Source organism: Podarcis erhardii (genome assembly GCF_964252035.2).
Source record: "Podarcis erhardii genome assembly, chromosome: 13".
NCBI classification, from domain to species: Eukaryota; Metazoa; Chordata; class Lepidosauria; order Squamata; family Lacertidae; genus Podarcis; species Podarcis erhardii.
The window spans coordinates 42,237,397-42,256,602 of NC_138502.1; the positions used below are offsets into that span (position 1 = coordinate 42,237,397).

General features: G+C 44.3%; 1 protein-coding gene across 1 annotated transcript in view; it reads right to left on the bottom strand.

Moving 5' to 3' along the window:
* Window positions 1–5,348, bottom strand: part of TANC2 (tetratricopeptide repeat, ankyrin repeat and coiled-coil containing 2) — a 193,527-nt gene extending 188,179 nt beyond the window's left edge. The window contains exon 1 of the mRNA XM_081837550.1: window positions 5,197–5,348. The gene's annotated coding sequence lies outside the window, so the exon portion shown is untranslated. The remainder of the gene's footprint in view (window positions 1–5,196) is intronic.
* Between the last annotated feature and the right edge of the window lie 13,858 nt (window positions 5,349–19,206).

Genomic DNA, 19,206 nt, shown 5'->3' on the forward strand with positions numbered 1-19,206 from the left:
CCAGTCCAGGGGTGGGAAATCTGTAGCCTCGGTTTTCGAACGCAATCTGTTCTAGAAGACCATTCAGGTTCTGAAACGTTCGAAAACCGAAAACTCGAAAGCCGACAGCTAGGCCTCAGGATCTTGCACTCAGCGGAAGCCGCGTGGCATGTTTGACTTCAAGACATGTTTAAAAACTGAAGCATTTACTTCAGGGTTTACAGTGTTCGGGAACAGAAATGTACGTCAACAGAGATATTCGAAAACCGAGGTACCACTGTATTGCTCTCATCAGCTCCAGCCAGCAGAGTCAATGTTCATGGGTGACTGTTGTCCAGCAACATCTGTAAGGCCACAATCAGGTTCCCCACCCTAGCTCTAATCCCAACTAAATGTATTTTGAGGGAGGCCACAACATGCAAAGGGGTCTACTCAAGATCTCAGTGAGCAATTGGCATAAAATGGTTAAACTTTAATCTGCTGAATTGTTAATTGCATTCAAGTCTTTATCTGAATTTTTGTTTACTGCTTCACTCTTTTACTGCTCTCATAACTTTTTAAAACTTCCTTGAGACTTTTTAATGGAATGAGGGTAATACATTTTGATGAATATGTTTAATAAATGCAGGTGTAACACTCCCAGTTAGCTCAGGAATGGATCTTGCACTCCCTTCCCAATCCCTCCTTTCTGGAGTGCAAATTTCCACCACCTGCCTAATTAGGGCTTTTCCTTAACCATAATTTGGAGCTGGGTTCAAACCGCAGTTTGAAATCTTCATTAAGTGGGAACGCTGAATAGTCCTGACCATGGTGTACATCTCTGCCAATGTGATGCTTAATTATAATTATAATAATAATAATAATAATTTATTATTTGTACCCCGCCCATCTGGCTGGGTTTCCCCAGCCACTCTGGGCGGCTTCCAACAGAAGTTGTGACAGGAATTCACACCCCAGGGACTGGAGGGAGGTTGCAGTCCCATGGGCTGCTCCCAAGTGCTAGGCAAACTGGGAGCATTATGCCTCCACAAGACACAAACAGAATGAAGGCAGGCCTTGGATACTGCAAATTTGTCCAAATGTAGTACAAATCAGAATCCTTCATCCTTAACCAAATAAACAGTAACTCATCCTATTATTCTAAGACAGGATGGGACAGACATCCAAGAGGAGTAATTGTCCTACTTCACATATGAAGAAAAATGAGTGAAGTCAAAACCTAATGCTGTAAAGAACAAAGAAAAGGAAGGTTTCAACCCCTCTATCTGACTGTTAGAAAGCCTCAGTGAATTCCATGGGACTTACTTTCAAATGGACGTGTATAGATATGAACTTTGGTGTCTGTGTCAGATCTTTTTAAAGGTACATTTATCCTGTTGTCATTTTCTATGAGATCTTATTTTCATGTTTCACAATAACTTAAAATATAATGTTGGACCTTAATATTGACGTTTTTGCTTTAATTCTAGTTGTCTATGCAAAATCATATTTTGATATTCCAAAATGCGTTTTTAGCATGAATAAATGGCAAATACTGAGAACAAGTGAAATGAAATGTCAACAAGCGTGATTCATCTGCTTTCCTTCTTTTTTGTGCTAATCTGAAAGGCATACTACTCTAACAGATTAATTTCCCCACCCATTAGTCCTCATACAAAGCCTTCCCTGTGAAGAACTAAAGCCTTAAATATGTCAAGACACACAACATGAATAGTACCATTGAACTAAATATTCACATTCAGAATAGGAGCATATGCACATTCTGTAGTCCAATATTGCAGTAAGATATAAAAGCTACTAAAGATGCAATTGGGTAGAACTGTGCCATTTACAAAATGAAAGCTTATATAGAAGCAGACTATTAAAAAAAACTATCAAGACCAAACTGTTCTAATGGTTGCCTTTGCACCCAAACAAGTGTACCGAAAATCTGAAGTTTCAAAAATCACTATTTGACAAACAGCAAACCAAAGAAAACCAGTGAGATGTTTCTGTACATGTTCTGTAAGGCATAGCAAACAATTTTTCACAAACCACCTCAGACATTTCCTATAGCACAGTGCTATGGGAAAATTGAGTTAAAGGTTCTTCTGGTTTTTGTAACAACAACACTGCTAAATAAGGCTTGCAGTCCTGAAATTATATCATTACCCAAGGATCCACCAACATAAAATTGGTATCCCAACAGGAACAGACATGAAAGTAATTCAGTAGCTGGCTAGCACAAAATTGGCCAGTTGTATGACTAGAACCTAAACTTTTCTTCACCTTTCTCAAGACAGTGAAATCAAGCTAAACATAAGGTTAAATTAAATTCTGGGGAAAGTAAATAAGAATGATGTCCAATACATTTCCTTCTAATAGGCCTTTATATTCCAACAGTTTTAAGGACATGCAAGTTAATTTTTTTTAAAATGATATGAAAGTAAGGAATTATACTTTATTTCCCTAACTCCTGCCACAAATGGCAGCCCAATAAGTGACAAATTCTACATCACAAGATTTTCTAGTGCAGCCCACCAAAGCAGAATTGGAAGTAATGTTTCAAACTCCTAGGCACCAGCATCATATTAATAGAAAATAGATAAATTCTCAGCATTTCCCCCAAGGGACAGTAGAGCTCCCAAACAGTCTTGCTTACAACATATGCAACACAATAATTTCAAATAGTGGCATCTATCAAAATTAGACGATTGTGTTATTTGTTTAAAGCTTTAGATGGCACACAGTACAAGGGGGGAAACCCCTTCTTGAAGTTTGGAGAATTAAGCAACCACTATAATGGAGGCTCAGTGCCACAGACCATCAGAAAAAGCAAACAAGCCCAAAAGGGTGTGCATCTTTACTCAGAAGCAAGTCCCACTGAATTCAATGGGGCTTATTCCCAACTGTAACTCCTTAGTATGGGGAGGGGGGGGAGTAAGTATTTTCCAAGTGAAAAAAGAAAAATGTAAAGTTGATTATAAGACAAACAAAAACAAAATTGAGGAGGAAATTGCTGAAGCTATCAAAGCTAGGCATCATTTCAGTGGAATTTACTTCTAAAAAAAAGGGATTCGTCCTCATTTTTGTATATAGGTCACACTGTTTGAGGAAGAGTAGTTGACCATGATTCTTGTAAAGTTAAATAGTAAATACATCCATAGTAGCAGTTTTAGTAAATAAATGTTAAACAGCAACTCTTCACTTCAACCATAACAAGCCAATATATCATATTACGTCTGTTAATACAGTTTTAGTGCTGCTCCAACTGAAACAGGTAATATTATTAGACTGGTCTCTACTTTCAGTTATTGTGTGTGAATAATTTGACTCCAATACAAATACTGGCCACCAAGTTTTGAATTCAGATTTCTTAAAGTAATTACTAGTTTCCCCAATATAATTGCTACCTCATCAGTAATACTGAAAACAGACTTTCCCGCCCTCCACACACCAACTGGGACCACTGTAATCGCTATACCGCATCCAGGCTTATGAGTATGAATGTTGTATAACAAGCACCTTTTGTCACCCTGATATCAACAAGTCCTAAAGAGACCCACCCCTCCAGTTCGACAACAGACTGCCAATTCAATATCACCAGGCTATAATGCCCATTCACCCTACAATACCCATATGGACTCAATGTCTCTACCTTCCAGCCCATGGCGGAAAGATTTCTCATGCTCTTCATGTCAATATACCCTCTGTTCTCTATACATGGCTGACATCATTGTTCAAAGGGCTTCATGCCTACATTGGTACATCATGGGATTTTTCTGCTCCCTGCCCCCAATCTATACACAACCGATGCAGTGCAGGCATCACCCCCACTCTGAACACACACACACACCCAGGCTGATGTGACCCAACTCTTACATATGCAGACTGAACGAAGATGTTCGCTCCCCCCACAGCTCCCACATTTGCATCTGTCACCCAAAACAAAAAGCAAGGTACTGTACCACAAACTCCTGCCCCACTAGATTAATACTTGTCAGCAAATTCCACTGCCCCATAAGATACCACAACCCCTTCCCCTTTTGAGTCACTGAGATGATTCATGCCCCCCCCCATCGCCTGTAATAACATACTTCTAACTAAACACAAAACACACAAACACATACACCGTGCAAGACCAGATGACCTCAGACCATGGCAAACTGGGGTGGCGGGGAGGCGAAGGAGAGAAAGGATATCAGCAGCCCAGGATATCCTCCTCTTCGCAAAACATGCTCCCAAACAGCAACATCCTCCTCCTCCTCCTCCTCCCAGTCCAAACGCCACCCCATTTTCGCCCCCCCCCCCGATCTAAGAATTAAGACTGTACGTTCAGAGCGTGTGCTTTTCACCTCAAGCGACCCTGCCACGACTAAACCCGGCCGGCCAAACGAGCAAGGTATGACTATTATTAATTATTATTAACATACCACCTATAACTTTACGCGTGTAAGCAGGAGCATCGCTAATGGCAGCCGGACGCGGATGCGTGTCGGGCCGGCGCGCGAAGGTGCGCCCGCCCGGGAGGGGAAGGCATCTACATAAAAAGCGATGCCCAGCCCGCACGTCCCGCGTGTGCACGGAGCTCGCTGTCACGCAATCACTCCTTCAGACGGCGCGGGCGACCTATCCCCTCCTTCCACATCGAGCGATAGGGCCAGCTGGGAGGGGGAGGGGGAGGGGGAGGGGGAGACGGTGACAGAATCCCACTTCCCCCCGCCTGGGTTACACCCATCCAGCGCCCACCCCCCTTTTTTCCCCCCTCTCGCCAATCCCACACTCACCTCCTGAGGGGCGTCGGGGTGGGGGGCGTGTGAGTGGGGCGGGGGGCGGGCGGGCGTCCGGCTGCCTCCGGGGCGCGGCAACTCCACCTCCTTCCCTTCCTCTTGCCCCGGAGGGTTTCTTTTTTCTGGGGTGAGGGGGGGGCTGGTGAGGGAGGGGCTGCGAGGCGGAGGGAGCGGGGAGCCTTCCCTGCCTTCCCTCACCACATCCCGAAAGCGACGAGGAGGAGGAGGAGGAGCGGCTCCCTCCTCCCTCCACACAGACACAAGCCAAGGCGAGGAGGGGGGCGGGGAGGCGATGCTGCTGCTGCTGCTGACGGGGGGGGGGACCGTGGAGGGGATGGCGGCTGGACGACCCCCCCCCCTCACAACGCCCGCCTCCTCAGTCAGTCAGCGCGGCCGCTTTTGTTTTGGTTCCTTCTCCCCCCCCCCCCTCACAACACCACACACACACCTCACCAATCAAGGGAGAAGCAAATGACGAGATAGTGAGGAGGAGGAGGGAGTGCGCGCGCGCGCGCGCCAGCCACCCTCTTCCACACACACGCGCGCGCGCGCGACGGCGGGGGTTTGGGATATAGAAAAGGGGAGGGGGGGGTCGGCGGCGGCACCGCCTCGCGCTTCTCCTGAGCCTTATTCTTCTTCTTCTTCTTCAGGGCTATCCCCCCCCCCGCGCGCATGCGCCCGCCGCGCACACGCGCCACGCGCCTGCCAGGGCCGGGCGGCGAGGGGCGGCTGGGTGCGCGCGCACTCTCTCTCTCTCTCTCTCTCTCTCTCTCTCCGTTTTCCCCCTCGGGGGAAAGGGAGGAAGGGAGGGGCGGCGGCGGCGGCAGCAACAGCAGGAGCCGCAGCTGATTGCCAGCGCACAGGTGGTGGGTGGGGTTAGGAAGCGCCTCCCTTGGCTGGCTGGCCGGCGCGGGTGCGCGCGGGACGGGCGGGGGGGGTGTGGCCGCTCGGCTTCCTCCCCCCCCCGCCGCCTCCCTTGCACGTTTCAAGGCACGCCCCTGACCCTTCAGGAGTGAGGGTCTCCATCTCTCGAAATAGAGCTGGGTGGGTCTTCACGACCCGGGGATGCTCCCTAAAGGAAGAGGGAAGGAAGCATTGCCATGAATAGGGGAGTGGGTGGGTGGGTAAAGAGGCGTACCTGGGGGTTGGGGATACCAAGTCTCTACCCCCCCCCTGAAAAATAGCCCCTCGGTGACGTATGTGTGTGTGTATTGATGCGCCTCTGCTGTCATGGGGCAAGATCAAACCCTTACTCCTTACGCTGTGCCCTCACTCCCCATCTTGTCATCTTTCGGGACATTTCAAGTACTTGGGGGACATGAAATGTCCTAATCTCTAATATGGCTATTGCAGTAAGGTGATTTTTTTCAGTGGGGGGCGGGCACTGATACAGCTCGTTGCCAAGAGTTCCAGGTACACCTCTGGGTGGGCAGGTGGGTGCTACAGGTTATGTGTGTGATTTTAGATTAAAGTTTCCTTTTATTCTCTGCCGTCCATTGTAAAGGCCTTTGGCTATACAGTGGTACCTCGGCTTAAGTACTTAATTCGTTCCGGAGGTCCGTTCTTAACCTGAAACTGTTCTTAACCTGAAGCACCACTTTAGCTAATGGGGCCTCCTGCTGCCGCTGTGTCGCCGGAGCACAATTTCTGTTCTCATCCTGAAGCAAAGTTCTTAACCTGAAGCACTATTTCTGGGTTAGCGGAGTCTAGCCTGAACCGTATGTAACCTGAAGCGTATGTAACCCGAGGTACCACTGTATACAATAAAAATGATTGATTGACTTGCAAAAATAATTAAAACTACAGTTATTAACTTCTGTGCCGATCTACCTTGAAGTAAGCCCCATTGAACACAATAGGACTTGGGGACAGTGGCAAGGGGCAGTTTAAATAATAATAATAACAACAACAACAACAAGGGCCCTGCAACACTTACCTCACCTAAGGATAAATTCAAATGTGATGAAAATAGGCAATTAGAGATAGCACAACTTACCACAAGCCATTGTTTTAAGCAGATTCTGAACAAGGAAATACAGTTTCGTTGCATGCACTTCTAAGGGCAAATCTGTGCATAACCCTCTCAGTTCAGTGCTTCAACTCCCAAGCTGGAACGACAATAGGTACTATTAACTAGACCATTAAAACTGGCACCTTATTGGCTTTTGGTCATTCCATTTGTTTCTACCTAATTCAATAACTATGGTAACACCAATGACATTTAGTAAGTAGGACTTGAACAGAAGGTTGCGGTGTGGTGTGTCCTTTTCAGGGTTCTAGCCGGACAACAGTGTCCTTTTCCAAGATACTTCATTCCACTCCCTTTCTTACATCCCTGGTTTTTGCTTTCTCTCCTACAGCATTTAGCCATCATTCTGCGGGCACTGAGGATGCTCAGTCTTCATTGAGGTTTTAGGAAATATCCTCCCTCTTAGGCTCCCCGCCCCCCGCGTGCGCACCCTAAATCTTTTTATACTTCTGCAAAACTTTGTGTTCACCCAAATCTGTCAATACTTTTGTGCACTGATGGTGCTGTGATGGCTTTTTGTTTTTACATAAGGATCCATCCTTGCATGGGCGTAGCTAGGATTTATGTTATGGGGGGCAAGACACTTACATGCCATCATCCTCTGTCTGGGTCTGTCCAACAGATTCAGAATGAAATGTCTCAACAGTTGCTTTAAATTACTTCCTTTTGACCCCAAACGCTGAGAAAAATCTGTCAAAATCATCAGTCATTTGAATACTAGGAAGTTATTGACGCGATTGGTCTGTTTGCAGAAGCCTGTTGCTCAGTTGCGCTACGTAAAGGTAAAGGGACCCCTGACCATTAGGTCCAGTCATGACCGACTCTGGGGTTGCGGCGCTCATCTCGCTTTATAGGCCGAGGGAGCCGGCGTACAGCTTCTGGGTCATGTGGCCAGCACGACTAAGCCGTTTCTGGCGAACCAGAGCAGCACATGGAAACGCCGTTTACCTTCCCGCCAGAGCGGTACCTATTTATCTACTTGCACTCTGACATGCTTTCAGATTGCTAGGTTGGCAGGGACCAAGCAACAGGAGCTCACCCCGTCGCGGGGATTCAAACCGCCGACCTTCTGATCGGCAAGTCCTAGGCTCTGTGGTTTAACTCACAGCGCCACTTGCATCCCCCTCAGTTGCGCTAGAATGCCCAAAACATCACCAAGTGACCTCAGCAATCAATTCAGTTTTGAATATTCTTATTATTTCTACTTTTAGTTAAGTATTTTTATTTATTTACTTGATTTAGGGGGGCAGCTGCCCCTCTGCCCACCAGCTATGCCCAAGCTTCCTTGGAGAACCAAGTTTGCTACTGATATATAGCATGAACCTAGTCTAGTATATTCCACGAAAACGAAAACAATGTCAAAATAGCACATAATTTTTCTTCACCAGCAGTGCCCACACGCCTTTAAAAGACTGCAGCAGATTGTAGATACACATATTTATTTCTTGCCTGCAACAGAAGCCAAGGCCTGAAAGGAGGGGGGAATAGGACAGTGCAGTCTATATAATTACATTGTTTGGTTAAGCAAAGCGGGACACTCCCTGTGTAAACTGCATGCAGGAAGCAACACATTCTGTAGTGTCTCATGCTGTACACAGCCTGCCTTGAAATATTGTCCCATATACCACCAAGAATTAAACACTATTTTTTTTTTTACTATTGACAGATCTTATTGAATTCTTTTGCCGTGCTGAATTTAAGATTTTATAGGTCGCCATCTGGATGACAACAATGACAGAAGGAAATTTGCCCTTGAAATCTGAATGGTGTTATTTTGGATGGTGTATGTTTAACTCTGGTTATTGCTAATAATAATAATAATAATAATAATGTCACCTGCTTGTTCCACACTTGCATTCAAATGCTAGAATTAATCTTTGCAGCACAGTGCTGTTTTAGTATACGTACAAGTCATGTTGAGCTCCAAACATGGAACTATACCGCCCTCAGAGATCCAACATGTGATAAGCTCATGAAATAACACAGATCTGTCAACAGCATCTGGGATTCCAGGGTTGATCATGCATCAGCCTCTCCCAAAATAGCCATTCTGAATGGATCCCACTGTGTTGTGATGGGGAGGGGGAAATGGCTTTTTAAAAACATAGTAAACTTAAGGTAAAGTTAGATTGCATTGAAAGAAACTCAGACTTTTATGCTGCCTGGTTGCATGTGTCACAGTGCGATTAAAGTGTGATGAGGAAGTAACTGATCTACGAGACAGGATATTGAGCCTCCACCAAGAAAAGTAGTAATATTAGTTAAGAAGCATCCCAAACAATTAGTTTGTGTCTCCTTGTAGTACACCTGTAAGAACAAATAATTTAATTGGACCCTGGCACAATTTCATAAAATTCTAATGTGTCTGTGGTAGGTGGGTAGATTCCCTACTCGCTGAGACATCAAAAAAATTGCCACAAGAGCAAATATGTTAGGCAATTTGGATTTACGTGTCAGAATTTCCCTTCAGAAGACAAAACAGGTGAGTTTTTACTCAGGTTGGGACTTTGAAAGTTACTGTGTCTCCTTCAGAAAGATTGTGTTGCTCTCTTCTATTTAATTGGGGAGCAAAGTTCCATTAGATGAAGCCATTGTTCAGTATAATCAGTGGACTAGCATAGCAGGGAAGTGATAACTTAAAAAAAGAAAATAAATACTCTACCTGAGATAACGTAAATAAGCCAATTAATAAATTAAGCGAAAATAAACTATTGATAGGCTGAGATCTCAGCCCAGTCAAACTCCTTTCCTTATCTGTACTCCTCTTAACAGAGAGACAGGATGGATCAATCAGATAGAAGGAGAAAAATGGGAGGAGGGGCCGCTACCCCCTATCATCCACCATGTCATGAGAGCCACTGTGGTGTAGTGGTTAAGAGCGGTAGTCTCGTAATCTGGTGAACCTCCTGAACATTGTTATGTATGAATTATGCCTATAGGAACACCATTGGTAATATGGCTGTTGTAATGGCAACGCAAGCCTTAAAAGGAGTGTAGCTGAACATTCACAAATTCACAAGTTATCATCATTAATTAAATAATAATAATAATAACAACAACAACAACAACAATAATAATAATAATAATAATAATAATAAATTTTATTTGTATCCCGCTCTCCCCAGCCAAAGCCAGGCTCAGAGCGGCTAACATCATATAAATAAGACAATATGCATAATACAGTATACAATATACCAATAAAATAACATTCAACATTCATTAAAACCATATAGAATAATATTAAATATCAGCATGTTCAGTGCAGTTCCCTGGTTTATGTGGGATGTGACACATAGATAGCAGTCAAATACAACATTCCTAGAGTGCCCATGAAAGGGGATGTTTGCTCCAGTCAGTAAAAAACTTCCTGTTTCCTCCGGGCCGGGGGCAAACTTCCTCTGCGTGTGACTAGAGGTGGGCGTGACCTTACCTGCCCAGGTATCAAAAGGGGCAAGGCAGGCACCACACTCTCCTCTTCTCCGTCTTGCTTTCTATGAGTGAGCAGCAAGTGACTGCCTGTCTGCAGTCACTGGGACTAACTCCCATATGGGGTAGTTCCACATGTATATACTTTGTAACATACCGTATTTTTCGCCCCATAGGACGCACCGGCCCATAGGACGCACCTAGTTTTTTGGGGGGGAAATAAAGGGGGGAAATTATTTTCCCCCCCCAGGTGCAGGGCTGGGGCGGGGGAAGCTCGGGCTTCCCCCGCCCCCAGCCCCCAGAACAGGCTGCTATCCGCAAGCCGTGGAAGAGCTGCGCGACTTCGCGCAGTTCTCCCACAGCTAGCGGAGAGCTGCGCGAAGCCGGAAGCCTGGGGCATGCTGAGCTCAGCGCGCCCCAAGCTTCTGGGTGCAAGCAAGCTCTCCGCTAGCCGTGGGAGAGCTGTGAGACTTCGCGCAGCTCTCCCATGGCTAGCGGAGAGCTTCCTGAAGCCTGGAGAGCGAGAGGGGTCGGTGCGCCTAGGGGGGAAATAATTCCCCCCCCCTTTATTTCCCCCCAAAAAAACTAGGTGCGTCCTATGGGCCGGTGCGTTATGGGGCGAATGCAGGCTTTCGCTGAAGCCTGGAGAGCGAGCTCCCAAGGCTTGCAGATAGCTTCCTGAAGCTTCCTGAAGCCTGGAGAGCGAGAGGGGTCGGAAGGGTATTATTAAACAATATGTCCTCTCCTGCCTCCCTGTACATTCCTACAATTTATCCCTTGACCATCGCATGCTAAAATACAATATCATGTTGACAAATGAGTGGTTTAGATAATGAAGACATTGAGACACTTAACAGACATTATTACTGATTTACAAGTTAAACTAACAGCACACACTGGCATGCAGTACAGAAGATATGATACAGAACCTGTTGCTCGGATGTGTTACTGAATAATCATTACAACACCAGCCTAATCTGCATCAACGTCCCTATTTTCCTGTTATTGCTTTTATATTACCTGAGGTGCAGATGAACATTCACTGTCATGGTGGAAGATACTAGTGGTACAAGTGTTCTGCCACTGATACTGGAACATCCTCAAAGAGGAATGAAGCCGTCATGCTCTGCCTTCCACCAGTGCGTGCTGTGCACTGCATTCCCCAGGTGTGTCATAAAATAGCAAAGGTGCTCAAGAAACATCTGAAGCCTTCTGGCAGATGAAGATGATCGACTATATGGGATTGGCAGAAATGACCGGCAGAATCCGAGACCAGGGAAAAGAGTCGGCGGAAGAAGATTGGAAGAAGTTTAAAGACTATTTGCAGAAATATTGTAAAATTAATGAATGTTAGAATGATGTTGGATAGAAATTAAATGTTTCCAGCTGTAATGTTTAAGGGATATGGAAAATAAGGTTTTGAAATAAGTAAAGGTTAATGGTGAGGATTTGCTGAATTAATAATTTGAACAGGAATATAAGAAAGGGAGGTACGAGGAGGTCTGGAAAATAAGTTAAAAGAAAATAAGTAATTGGAAATTATATGTGTTTTTAGTTGTTTTTGATTTTGTATTATTTTTGTTCTTTCCTTTTTTTTGTTTTACATTGTATTATTCTTGAAAATTTCAATAAATATCTTATATAAAAAAAGAAACATCTGAAGCCTTCTAACACTGGGAAGTTTAATGAAAATCTGTCAGGTTATCAATTGGGAATCTTCTGCATTTGTGTCTCCACACTATGGAAGCAAAGTAGAGAGCAATGTTTCTGAAGTGAGCTATGACTTATGGTCCAACTAAAACATACTCTCCAACATTTCTCTGATGAAAATAGAGATGTCCAGTGCTATTTTTTTTCTAGAAAAAAAAGGTGCCAGAACTCACCATGAACACCTCCTCTTAGAATGGCAATGGCACCCACCTGAGGGGTGCAGGAACCAAGTTCTGGCTGAAAAAAAATCCCCAGGTACGTCCTTATTCCATACCCTCCAACATTTCTCTGATGAAAATAAGGGCATCCTAAGGAAAAGAGGGACATTCCAGGATCAAATAAGAAACCAGGATGGCTTCTGTGAATCAGGGACTGTCCCTAGAAAATAGGGACACTTAGAGGGTCTGCTAAAACTTAGACAAAACATCCATAGAGCACCAAATTAAAAATCTTGAGGCAGGCAGGCATTCAGACAGCCTTATTGAACCAAAATCCTCCTGATGTGGATTCTACTTGCTTTGAGTGGGGAAAGGATTTAAAAATAAAACAGAAGCTCTCACCATTCCACTGATGACCACCAGCAAGAAATTAAATTTTGAAGACGGTGAGTTGTAATTGTGTAACTGAACAACCATGTTTGAGTGGATGATATCGCTGTTCTGTATCTTTGCACTGGTCGTCGGTATGTAGGAAACAGCTGTTACACATCCAACTATTTCTAGATTGGTATTACTACACAGTCCATGGCTCTCTTGGGGCCTCAGGCAGAAGTGTTTCCTTTCATCTACTATTCAGCTCTTTTAACTTGAAGGTGACCAAACCACAGGCCTTCTGCATGCAAACTTGCTTTACCATTAAGTTCTGATCAGGGAGAGAAAGAAGCAACACTTGGTCTAGACCTGGATGTATGACAGGTGTTTGTGAGGAAGAAAGGGAGAAAGAAATATAGATACGACTTGAGTCAGGGCCGGCCCATCCATGAGGCAAAATGAGGCAACCGCCTTGGGCCGCAGGATCCAGAGAGTCAGCAGATGAATGTATCGCCTGCAGCCCCCCTTGAGTACTCCCTGGGGGGGGGAAGCACTGATGGCAACCATTTTGGGGTTAGACAAAGTTCATGGAGGAGAACACCACTAGTGGCTTAGTCATAGTAGCCATAAACGCAGTGACGGAGTGTGTTCTCATGGTGCATGCAGTGCACGTGTGAAGGACAGTCAGAGGCCAAAGTACCTATGGGGTTCTGAGGATGGATGTGCTCTTTGTGTGTGTGTTCTGGGGCCGAGCTGTTGGTGCAAAGAGCTCTCCTTTCCTGCAAAGTGACATTTCCTCATGATTCCCACCACTAAAAGGTCTGTTTTGTGTGTGCTCCGTATCTGAACATGTGGTCAGAGATATATGGGCCCATGCCACAAAGTCTGTCCCCTGAATTGTGGGCTTCTTATCGGGGAGCTAGATTCCAGGGTTGGTGTGCCGTCAATGTTCACAGATGTAGCCTGAATCATGTCCTTGTTGTGGTAAGCTGGGTTTCGTTGCAGGAGTTGGGGAGGCTGGATTGTGCCCTCTACTGAGTTCAGTGGTACCTTTTTGACTTCCACCAAAATAATAATAATAATAATAATAATAATAATAATAATAATAATAATAATATTGTATACAGTATACAATGATGTGGGCTCTTCAGAGACAAGGCGAATTTAGCATTTTGAATATATCTGTTCCTTCCCTGCTCTCACCCTTATTTCTGCTAACACTGGTCAATTTGTGTTGGTGATTCAGATACACTCAAATGGAGTTGCACACCTCTTGGGTTGAACCAGCATAGTTCCACTAGTGGAGGTGAATGGGAGGATCTGGCAGCACAGCAGGTCTTATACAATATCCTAAAATGCTTTCTCCCAGCTAGCATATTGCGTATAACGGTGGACCCTTAATATGTATGCTGTATTCAATAGTATATTGGATAGCACTATAGGAAGATTGCTCTAAGTACAGTGGTATCTCTGGTTACGTACTTAATTTGTTCCGGAGGTCCGTTCTTAACCTGAAACTGTTCTTAACCTGAAGCATCGCTTTAGCTAATGGGGCCTCCCACTGTTGCTGTGCCACTGCCGCATGATTTCTGTTCTCATCCTGAAGCAAAGTTCTTAGGGTTAGCGGAGTCTGTAACGTGAAGCGTATGTAACCTGAAGCATATGTAACCCAAGGTATCACTGTATATACAAGGCTAAAGGTAAAGGTAAAAGTACCCCTGACTGTTAGGTCCAGTCGCGGACGACTCTGGGGTTGCGCGCTCATCTCGCTCTATATGCCGAGGGAGCCGGTGTTTGTCCACAGACGGCTTCCGGGTCATGTGGCCGCTTCTGGCGAACCAGAGCAGCACACGGAAACGCCGTTTACCTTCCCGCCGGAGTGGTACCTATTTTTATACTTGTACTTTGACGTGCTTTCGAACTGCTAGGTTGACAGGAGCTAGGACAGAGCGACGGGAGCTCACCCCATCGCAGGGATTCGAACCACCAACCTTCTGATCGGCAAGCCCAAGAGGCTCAGCGGTTTAGACCCCAGCACCACCCACTACATAATCACAAAACTAGGGGGCTATGTCATTTACACACAGAGAGAGAGATTTACATAGTGCCAACTACCAACAAGGGGGAGAATCTACCTGATAAGCATCACATTGAAAGAGAACATTTATTTTCAAAGACGAAATCTGAGTGCCTTTGTTGTCCTTTCTCTAATGCATTAAATAATCATGGCTGTGGGGGGGGGGAGTAGCAGCAGCAGCAATGACAAAGGAGGAACAGCAGTTTTTTTTCCTACAGCTTTATCTCATACTAATTATTCATAGCAAAAAAGGGGGGAGGGAGAGGGGGGAAACAAAAGTAAGCAGAATGGAACATATGATCATGATGTCAGCCTCTGCTAAAATTGGGGGGGGGGGACCAACAAAAAAACCAAAACCCCACCTCGCTTTGCAATGGACAGTGTATCCTAGCGACTGCAGCATAAGGAACAGGTTGCTAAGAAACCGTGGATTCTGCAGGCAGCCTTTCTGGCCATGCTCAATACGGAAATAGGCCATAAAAGGCATTTCCCCTTGTTCTAGTCTCCTGGTTGCCATGGTGATCATACATAAGCAATGGAGCCCAAGTTTTGAGGCACTGCTAAAGAATATATTTCTCCCCGTTTTTCTATTTATTTATTTTTTTTAAAAAAAACTACACACTCCCCAAGCATCATAGCTGGCATATGGTAGGTTTCATTCCTGCCCCCAAATTGTGCAAGTTAGTGGTGATAAACTAAGTGACAAACAATTCCAGGCATACTAATAAGCTAAGCTTTTGCATCAGGCTGCAATTATCCAGTGTTTTAATTTATCCAGTAATGTTATTAATTGGAGGTGGGGCGGTGTTTCTAGCTAACCTATTTCCAGAGGTAAGTTTTCTCCAATGCCAAAACTACCTAAAGACCTAAAGCAAAGAGGCAAATAGAAAACAACAAAGCTCAAATGTATTTATATTTTCCAACTCAACTGCATCCACCCGTCAAGCTAGTAAAGGTAAAGGTAAAGGGACCCCTGACCATTAGGTCCAGTCGCAGACGACTCTGGGATTGCGGTGCTCATCTCGCTTTATTGGCTGAGGGAGCCATGTGGCCAGCATGACTAAACCGCTTCTGGCGAACCAGAGCAGCTCACGGAAACGCCGTTTACCTTCCCTCCAGAGTGGTACCTGTTTATCTACTTGCACTTTGACGTGCTTTCAAACTGCTAGGTGGGCAGAAGCAGGGACCAAGCAATGGGAGCTCACCCCATCGCGGGGATTCGAACCGCCAACCTTCTGATCGGCAAGTCCTAGGCTCTGTGGTTTAACCCACAGCGTAGGCTAGGATAAATATATACATTTACATTTGGGCTGCTTCCGGATTGTCACTATATCACAGGTGGGACTGAACAAGTTCAGATGACACAATTAAAGTGGATGCCCCCCCCCCCAGGAAAAAAACAAACCACCAGCCCTTTTGAGGTAATGAAAGGGGCAGGAAAATGCAATGGAAAATGTGGGATAACAATTGCTTGATGCGACATCATATAATCTCCCATGAAACAAATCAGGATGAAAACTCAATATTACAATTGGCATTGTATATTCTCCCTGCAAACTTTGTGCAAGCACATAAGGATGAAGGCTTGATGAACAGGTGATCTGGAAGCAGGGATAGGCTTCAGTTTTTAGGTTCAGTTTTCCACATTTCCTCATCATTTTGTGAATTTTCAAGAAACAAGTCCTCATGAAAATTCAGCAGGATTTTAGAGTGAATTTATCCCAATAAACACTTCATTGAATGCGATTTTGAATAATATACACATTTTTGAAAAGCAATCTCCCCCTCTATAATGTACTTTGTATGCTATTTTGCACTCGTTTATGCATTTTTATGAACACTTTACCCTAATGTGAACCTTTGTGGACCCTGTCTAACAACAACTTCTTCTTCTTCTTCTTCATGCAGATGCCCACATGCTAATTGTAGTTTTAGGCTCTGTTAATTAAGAAAAACATAATGACAAAAAAACCCCTATTATGAACTGAGTAACACTTTAAAATAAATTTGCAAATGTGCTAAAATCAAAGGAGACAGCAAAATAAATAAATATTTATTTCCTCAGGGTGCCCATTGATCAACAACCCAAGCAATTCATTCCAAAAGGTATTAGATAGACATTTAGGTAAAGGTACCCCTGACCATTAGGTCCAGTCGCAGACGACTCTGGGGTTGCGGCGCTCATCTCGCTCTATAGGCCAAGGGAACTGGTGTAGAGCTTCCAGGTCATGTGGCCAGCATGACTAAGCCGCTTCTGGCAAACCAGAGCAACGCACGGAAATGCCGTTTACCTTCCCGCCGAAGCGGTACCTATTTATCTACTTGCACTTGACATGCTTTCAAACTGCTAGGTGGGCAGGAGCTGGGACTGAACAACGGGAGCTCACCCCATGGTGGGGATTCAAACCGCCGACCTTCTGATCCGCAGGCCCTAGGCTCTGTGGTTTAGACCACAGTGCCACCCACATCCTGACAGATAGACATTTATTTATTCATAAATACAAATTCATTCATTTCCCCAATATAGCAAATGATCAACAACTCAACTAATCATTCAAATGAAACAAAATACATATTAATTTATTTATTTCTAAGTGAATTAAATTGATGTAATCTCCAGAAGAATTAAAATGAGAAATTTAATTGCCAATACTGTAATGTAATATTATAAGTATTATATTAACTGAAAAGCTAGTGGAAAATATTACTGTGTTCCCTCTTTTCTTAGAATAGGGTGAACATGGGGATAGGCAAACTTGTCAATTCTAATTTCTCACTTTTTCAGTCTTAAGTTCTGGTCTCCAAATTTCTGTATCAGTTGGCATTTATTATTTTTTAAAGGTCATCATGAAAATTCACCAGCATTTGGTTCAGATTTTGCCTAATATATACATTTTTATATACAATTTTGTTGAATATGCAAATTTTTGTTTCTCCTTATGTATGACAAACTGGAACGGGTCCAGAGGAGGGCAACCAAAATGGTCAAAGGCCTGGAAACGATGCCTTATGAAGAACGGCTAAGGGAGCTGGGCATGTTTAGCCTGGAGAAGAGGAGGTTAAGGGGTGATATGATAGCCATGTTCAAATATATAAAAGGATGTCACATAGAGGAGGGAGAAAGGTTGTTTTCTGCTGCTCCAGAGAAGCGGACACAGAGCAATGGATCCAAACTACAAGAAAGAAGATTCCACCTAAACATTAGGAAGAACTTCCTGACAGTAAGAGCTGTTCGACAGTGGAATTTGCTGCCAAGGAGTGTGGTGGAGTCTCCTTCTTTGGAGGTCTTTAAGCAGAGGCTTGACAACCATATGTCAGGAGTGCTCTGATGGTGTTCCCTGCTTGGCAGGGGGTTGGACTCGATGGCCCTTGTGGTCTCTTCCAACTCTATGATTCTATGATTCTATGATTCTGTATTGCGATTTTTAAAGTTATTTCCCCAGATTTATACACTCTCTAGTAAAGTTGGGCGAATGTAAAGCTTTTTTTCTGCCACCAAGAACTAAAAGCTTCCTGACACAAACACATTGGGAACGACCAGGATTTAAGAGTGTATATTCTCATATTTTAACCCCTTTTTTAAAACAAAATTTAAACGCCTTGAAACTCCGATTTCCATAAATAATTTTGTTATACAATCTAACCAGAATAAATTCATACACAACCCCCCTACTTATTAAGAGAGATTTTATCTTCCTTCGTAAAGTATATTGGGGGGCTTGTTTAGTTCTTTTGCAATACACTTCTCATTAGCCCAAAGTGATGAGTCCTGGTGGCTGTTCAAATGAAGTATTTTCACATTCTCCAAGACAAGGAGCGTGTGCTTCTACAACTCCACCCTGGATCCCTGAGACACCACAACAACTTCAGTTTCACATGATTCATCATAAGATTCTAGACAGTATCAATAAAATCCAAGTCTAAGATGGGAATCTGAACAACAACAGCCACCATAAGAAATTTGCAAACATGAGGGTACTCAGGAAACTTCTGTGGTCTCTGCCCATTCAAAGAAACTTGAAAGGTGGCCTTTTGCTTGAAAAAGAATACCAGGTTTCAAGCAAGAGCCAGTGTGGTGTAGTGGTTAAGAGCGATAGACTCGTAATCTGGGGAACTGGGTTCGCGTCTCCGCTCCTCCACATGCAGCTGCTGGGTGACCTTGGGTTAGTCACACTTCTTTGAAGTCTCTCAGCTCCACTCACCTCACAGAGTGTTTGTTGTGGGGGAGGAAGGGAAAGGAGAATGTTAGCCACTTTGAGACTCCTTCGGGTATTGATAAAGCGGAATATCAAATCCAAATCCAAACTCTTCTAGTCCCAAACTTTGTTGCCCAAGATTCCTGCATGACATTTAGGGTCCTTCCAGGTAGAAGCTTATGGTGGAATCAGTGCTGCTCCTGGTGGAATTTGCTGGTTTTTTGTCCACATAATGTCGTCATCATCGAAATGCCAGTATTTATAATTTATTTATTTAATGTGGATTTACAGATTCCCAGGAAAATTAAACAAGGAAGAATAACATGTGATATACACCCATGAAACTGTTGACGTGAAAGCTCTTTGGTGTTTTTTTGGGGGGTGGGTGAGAGATTTGCCATGTGTGGTGACATTTTGGTGGTTGCCAACTATCCCCCCTCCTCCTTTGCTTCTGTTTTTTCCTCACCTGACTGCAACCTCTTTATTTCGT